Source organism: Eschrichtius robustus, chromosome 8, assembly GCF_028021215.1.
Source record: "Eschrichtius robustus isolate mEscRob2 chromosome 8, mEscRob2.pri, whole genome shotgun sequence".
Taxonomy (NCBI): domain Eukaryota; kingdom Metazoa; phylum Chordata; class Mammalia; order Artiodactyla; family Eschrichtiidae; genus Eschrichtius; species Eschrichtius robustus.
In genome coordinates, this window is record NC_090831.1 from 118,083,633 (window position 1) to 118,090,550 (window position 6,918).

General features: G+C 52.4%; 1 pseudogene; it reads right to left on the reverse strand.

The window, feature by feature from the left end:
• Positions 1-3,381: 3,381 nt before the first annotated feature.
• On the reverse strand, positions 3,382-3,789 carry LOC137768213 (lymphocyte antigen 6E pseudogene; annotated as a pseudogene).
• Positions 3,790-6,918: the final 3,129 nt, after the last annotated feature.

A 6,918-nucleotide genomic window follows, 5' to 3' on the forward strand; every position in this document is an offset into this window, starting at 1 on the left:
CATGCCTGCTTTCTTCAGTGATCGTTAACTTACAGGGGTCTCCCATACTTTTTTCTTTACTTATGATCCCTTAGTGGGAGTAATTATTAATCACCTACTTTGTCCCTTCACTCTGTCCCTATCACCACCACTGCCCCTCCCTGCTGGTCTCAGTCCTTGTAGCAAAGTCTCTTGTGATTTATTTTGAGTGAATAGCACAGTGGATGCATTCTACATGGGGACTGTCAACAATAAACAAAGCAAACAAAATGCACAATGTGAAAGCAGTTGTTGCCTGGAAACTGGGCTCACCTCTTGGTAGGTGTGGAGCCAAAAGGCACAACCAAGCCAAAGAGCAGGAGAAGGAAGGATGTATTACGGGCAGCAAGTAAGGAGAACACCAGGGATCCTACCCAAAGCAGAGTCTCCCCAACAGCGACACTGGGGAATTTTTAAGCTAAGGGTCTGTGCATATTCATGAAGGGGCTTGAGCAGAGGATTATTCAGTATAGAATCGGGGCAAAGGTTGACGGAGTCCAAGCTTGAGCTGATTGAAGTCAGAAGGGTCAACATAATCCTCCACCCATAATCCTCCTGGGGGGGGGCCTTAGTTCCTTACAGAACTCAAAGATATACTATTATGTATATTCCTTTGATGACCAAGACCTGTTCAAGGAGAAGCATTGCGGCCAGGCTTAGATCACAGAATGGCTTAGGCCAAAATGGCTTCTCTTATGTCAAGAAAGCCATTCCTGGTTCTCTTTCTCTGGGGACCCCCTAACCTATCTGCTTACACAGTGAGCTTCCAGTTTTCGCAGGGACTTCACTGAGGACTCTGGCCTGGGGAGACAGCCTCTCAGTAGCTCTGAGGAAATGCTCTAAAGAGGTAGGGGAGGAGCAAGGATATATATGAGTTTTTTGATTGGGAAGTACAGGTGGTCAAGTATACATCTTGGTAAAAGATTACTGCTAATCACAAAAGACAGACATCTCAAGTTACTGATTTTAGTGCTTTCTGTGTTTGGGAAGACGCAAGAATCAGTGGTCATTGAAATTCTCCCTTAGATCCACATCTTAACTAGGGGCCCACATCCAAAACACAGCATGCCTCCTCCTGCTTTCCCCCATCCTGAATTTGCCGCAGGGCGCACTGCAGTTGGGCGACTGCAGGGGGTTGCAATTTAATCCTTGTGGAACTGGAATGGTGGGCAGCATTTTTGTTGCTGTTTTTTGGCCTCACCGCAAGGCAGGCATGTGGGATCTTAGTTCCCCGACTAAGGATAGAACCCGTGCCCCCTGCAGTGGGAGCACGGAGTCTTAACCACTGGACCTCCAGGGAAGTCCCTGCAACGTTCTGTTTACAGGACTCCGAACTCCAGGGGTAACCAGCATTCCTGGGGGACATTCTGATTTCATCCCCTTGAATTCTTTTTCTTGCTTTGGTTTTTAATGCTGGTCTGACCCACTCAAGTGAATCTCAACATTTCCACCACCCCATGAGTCTCAGCCAGACTGCTGTGATGTGCTTCTGGACCCTTCCACAAGATGCTGGCTGGGCCTGGATCTCCTTCCCCTCGCTGTCCCGCTGGATCACCCTGATTTCCCCGGGCAGACCCCTCCTCCCGTCCCTCCCTGGAGCTCTATCAGTGCATTGGTGCTCAGGCCCGTGTATTGGCTGGCATCTTCCTGGTGGCAGTGACACTGAGGCCGCTGCATTCATGTGTGTCACAGGGCCCATCCTGTGCAGAGCTGCTCACCTGCCCCTGGGACCGGGACCCGGGATATGGGCCGGAGCCCAAGCTTCCGCAGTGACCACTGTCCTGCCCTGTTGCACAGCGATGCTTGGACCCTGGACCCAGGCACGTCAGAGCTTCTGGCCAGCCCGGACCCAGCCCTGCTGCATTCGCTCCCGCCACCTGGGAGATGTGACAGCCTCCTGAGGGATAAACACATCACTCTCCACAGGACACCCAGCTGCAGCCCTCAGTTCATTGCTCCTCCTCGGCCACCAGCCCAATGAAAGCATCCCCTTGGCTTAGAACTCAGACACTCCCCCACTGCAGATGCTGGGAACCCCTGGCTTAGCCACAGACCACAGTCGGGCTTGCCGGGGGAGTAGGCGTGCAGCAGGGAGGGCTGCCGGCTCCGGCAGCAGCACCCCTGCCCTCCAGCCGGGGTCCAGGCCTTCCCAGGGGAGTTCCCCGCCCCCCCCCCCCGACTCCTCCCATAGGCCCTTGGGATGGATGACTCGCTCACCCACTTACTGAGCTCCTCCCCCCACGCCCTCACCCCCCCGCTGTGCTTTGTGTCCTCCTCAGCCTGACTGGCCCAGGTACCCTGTACCCAAGTCCCAGAACCCCCGGGGGGGGGTCCCCTCCCGCCCAACCCCATCCCTCCCTCTGCAGGGTCCTGCCTTCCAGCCAGAAGCAGGCTGACCTCCGCTGGTTTCTCTGTCCAGTCCAGTCCTGTCCGGAGGATAAACTTCCCGAACAACCCTGCCCGGCCGAGGGCAGCTAGCTGTGGACTCAGGCAACTCTCTTCCCCACTGCCTCCCAGTGGGCCTCACTGTGGTGCCCGATCGCAGGGGACCCCCGGACCCCCTACACCTGAGGCTCTGGATCTCTGCTGCCCCCTCCCCGTCGTTAGGATCCTGATGGGAGGGGCGGTCTCGGGCTCTGGGCCACACCCAGAGCGGGAAAGGGTGGGAACACCTGTGTTTATCTGAGGCACCCAAGCAGCAGGAGGGCTCCAGTGTGGCAGTGGAGGGAGGGGCCTGAGACGCAGCTGGATTTCGGGCTGGGAGCAGATTCCTGGGTCAGCAGCCTAGACCTGGGGACAGTGACAGCCCTGTCTCCCCAAAGGCTGCCCTTGAAGTGAGTGAAATGAGGTGTGCGGAGGTGCCAGGGAAAGGGGTTCTGTCCTGGCGCTTGGGGCTCTAGGGGCTGCGGACGCCGGGGTCCTGGCGCTTACTCCCATCCCCTCCCCCCGACACAGGCCGAGACCTGGCCACACACTCACCCACGCCCGGCAGGGCACGCGGACCACACGCCTGTCCACGCAGCGCATCTTCTGCACCTGCGGGCGGACAGGGCCTGCACAGCGGCAGACCTGGGACCACGTGTCCCTCCCAGCACGTCCCTGGGACTCAGTTCTGACTCCGGGACCCTCAGGCTCCGTTCCCAGGTTCCCCCTGGAAGGCTGTCCGGGAAGTAAGGGTAGCTGGCAGGGGTGTGGGTGCAGGGGGCAGGGGGGGGCCTAGGGGGCCCCAGGGCCTAGAGGGGGCGCTCAGCAGGGTGAGGAATCAGAGGAGGAGGCTTCGAGATCCTCTTGCGTCTCGGAGGGGCTGGGCTTTCCTTCCTTCCTGAGCTTTGGGAGTCTGGGCCGGGCACAGGGTCTCGGCGGTCAGGGGCCAAATCGCAGCAGAGCCGACAGCAGGCTGAGCGGGAGCCCGAGGCCCAGCACGGTGACGCTGGCCCGCAGCCCGCCGTCGGCCGCACTGACGTTGCACGGGAAGCTCTGGCAGCAGCGGCTGCCCACGGACGCCACGCAGAGGTCGACGCTCGGGATGGGGCAGATCCGGGAGCAGCCCTTGTTCAGGGTGTAGCCCAAGTCCACCACGTTCCCGACGCCAGCGGATGCAGAGATGGTCACACAGTAGCTGTCCGTATCGGAGCGGACGGTGGGCTTCAGGCAGTACCAGTTGCTGTCCTTATTCACGCAAGAGAAGCACACCAGGGAGTGGGCTCGCTCCACACCCAGGAGGGCAGCCAGCAGCACGGGCAGGAAGACCTTCATTCTGGAGGGGTCTGGCGTCCCGGCTTGGGGTCTCACCAAGCCTGGGGTCTCATGAAGCCGAAGGAGTCAGCCTTGCTCGCCGGGGGACGCAGGTCCCCAGCCCGGCCGTGCAGGCAAGCCTGCCCCCTCTCCTCTATTTCTTAGATTTCATAGTAGCAGATGATTCTAGATTCAGATGTCAGCCCTCCAGCCACATTGAGAAGAACCAACCTTCTCTCATGCTAGATTCCAAATCCAGAAAATAGGGGGAAAAAAAGATCCTGTTTTACTCAGAAACATGCTTTGGAAAGTACATTAGTCAAATGAGTTGAGTTATTTTGAACAACATGGCAGCTGAGGGTCTGTCACTTTGGCCTTATGGATCAAGGATTCCAAAGAGAGGAATTCTATAATTAGGAGCCGGGTCACCCAAGAGATGTCTGTCACACATGAGGTGTGAAGGATAATCAATGCATTTGCTGGATAGGAAAAGAGAAAGAATTAGAGAAGGGATCAAATCCTTAGTCTTTAGAATAATGTCAGACCAAGCGAAAACACTGGTTACTTTCTTTTTAAGGAGTTAAATCCAGGTAACACAAAAAGCATGTTAATTTTAAATGTAACCATGTCAGACCCCACAGTCACTAATTCGTTTCTATGGAGTTGAGGGAGGAGACAGATTACTATGTTCTCAGTGGAAAAATACCTGATGTGCAGACAACTGAAAACTGATATTCAGACAGTTGAAGAATCCTCAGGTATCTGATCCAAAGTGTAATGAGGGACAATACATTCCACATCAGTGTAAGTGAGAGGACCTAGGGAGGTCATTGCCAAGACATAGAGCAGATAGAGAATTCAAAATCCCTCTGTTAAAATTTGATGGTCCATTCCTTTCACAAAACCGGTCATTTCTACACCACCTACCACGAGGCTTTTTTATACACTCTTTCTAGTCACATCTGCTCTTATTTCAGTATAAGATGAACCCAGTTGCTTTACTCCCGGAAGTCCAGATATAATTCTTCTTTTCTCAGGCAAAATTTCATTCTGACCCCTTGAAACAGAAGCTCAAAAATAAGTGCCCCATATTGTCCATTTGTGTTCCTCTCCAAATCCAGTCTTACTCTTGATCACCAACACCTTTGCTTTTGGTGCAAAAGAGTCACTCCTTTGAACGCCATCTTCAGCTTTTTAGGGGAATATTTCCATTCTCATGAAACTATTCTCCTGAACATTAAAATTATATACATGCTGGAAAAAAGACATTTCTGTTTCTCTGCCTGCCTGATTTCTTTGAAGCATTTGACAGTCCTGACTATACCCTAAGCCCTGGAAATTTCTCTCAGCTTCATTTACATCGTCTTCAGTTAGGTTTCTCATTTCCTATTGATCCTTTTCTTTTAATGCAATTCTCAGAACCTAAATTTATCCAGTAAATATTCTCTTTCCCAGGATAATTCTTCTTGTTCTACTTACATTTTAACATGTAATTTAATGCATTAAGTGCTCTGTTTTTGGTTAGTTTAGCCTATTAAGAATCTCTACTCAAAAAAATTGTAAAGTGTGATCTGAGACAACTTGCCTCACCTGAGTGTTAGGTTAAACAGGTAAATTCTAGGACAGAGGCAGAATTTCTGGAGGAGGGTTATAGGAATGCATATAATTTTGCCTAGTCCCTGGTGATTTTTTGTTCATGTGAAACGTTGAGAACTTCTGCCAAGAGAACTTTCTAAGATCGATAGAATTGCAAACTTGTGTAGAGCTCTATCTTTTTCTTCTTGCTCTATTTTCGCTCTCTTCTTTTCCCTTTTCCACTTCCTCTTATGTTTTCCTTAAACTTCAACTTCCCTAAGAGCTCTCAAGTGGGTTTGGAGCCTGCTTACATCATCCATGTAACAAAATAAACGAGACACCGAACATCTGGATCAAGGATTCCCCATCTCCTGCAGAAGGTACCCCTGAGTCTGTGGGTGTTATCAGGGGAGCCCAGAACCTCCATTCCTCTTGGCTGCTGTGCCTCAGAAACCAGTGATGGGAAAGCTCATCCTGCCCCGACCCTGCCATGGACACCGGCTCCTCTTCTGGGTGACCCCCTGCCTCCTAGGGGAGGTGAGCTCAGGAGTGCATGAGAACTTGTGTAGAAGATGTTTACTTGGAGCTACTGTAGGACCACTCTCGATGCCTCCATCTCCTCCCACAGGACATGCAGTCCCTGGAGTCAGTCAGACCCCATCCACTGGAGCAGAGAGATAGGACAAGGGGTGAGTCTCAGACGTGATCCAATTTCTGGTCACCTATTTGTTTACTGGTATCAACAAAATCTGGGGCTGGAAATGGAGTTTCTGATTTCCTTTCATTCCCAAACCACCGCAGCTGAGTCAGGATGCCCAAGGAACGATTCTCAGCTGAAAGACCCAATGACACCTATTCCACCCTGAAGCTCCATCCCGCGGAGCTGGGGACTCGGCTGTGCATCTCTGCGCCGCGGCGGCATGGGCGGCGCCGCGTGGCGGAGTCAGTTTCTTCCAGTGTGCGAGCTCCCTGGTTTCTCTCCTCCCCCTGAGCTCTAGGAAGACGTGTGAAAAGGCGCTTCCCCATCCTCCTGCCTCAGAAGCAGCAGCTTGATTGCTGTGGCTCCAGCTGCTGCCGGTAGGAAGCCGGACCATAAAGCATCTCTTAAATTATCATGATGGGCATGCTTTGGGGCCCGGGCTTCTGAAATTCCTAAAAGTAATGCAGAATTAGGCAGTCTGTGAATTGCGAGTTTAGGAATAAAGACCCCTCCCTGCCCCCAGCCAGATTCAAGTACAGGGAGACCAGATAGCTGAGGTTGATATCTCAAAAATGCTAAGAAATTCCTTCTGAGTTTACGTCAAAGACAACTGCCCTGCAAACTCTTTCTCCATCAACGTACCCTCCGGAGGTGGTGACCTCTATGTGGAACCACAGAATGCAGACTACCAGGGGTTTATAATAGTCCTGTTATCACAGGTCTGGCCCCTCCAAGACCGATGGTCCCTTAAAATGGTTAAATAGGAATAACTGAGGAAAGAGCAACCACAGTCTTCTGGAGAGGAAGGAAGACAGAGAAACTGATTAGTAACACCCCACTCAGAGATTACGTAGGAAATTCAAATCTCACATCCTGGTACAGCTGCCCAG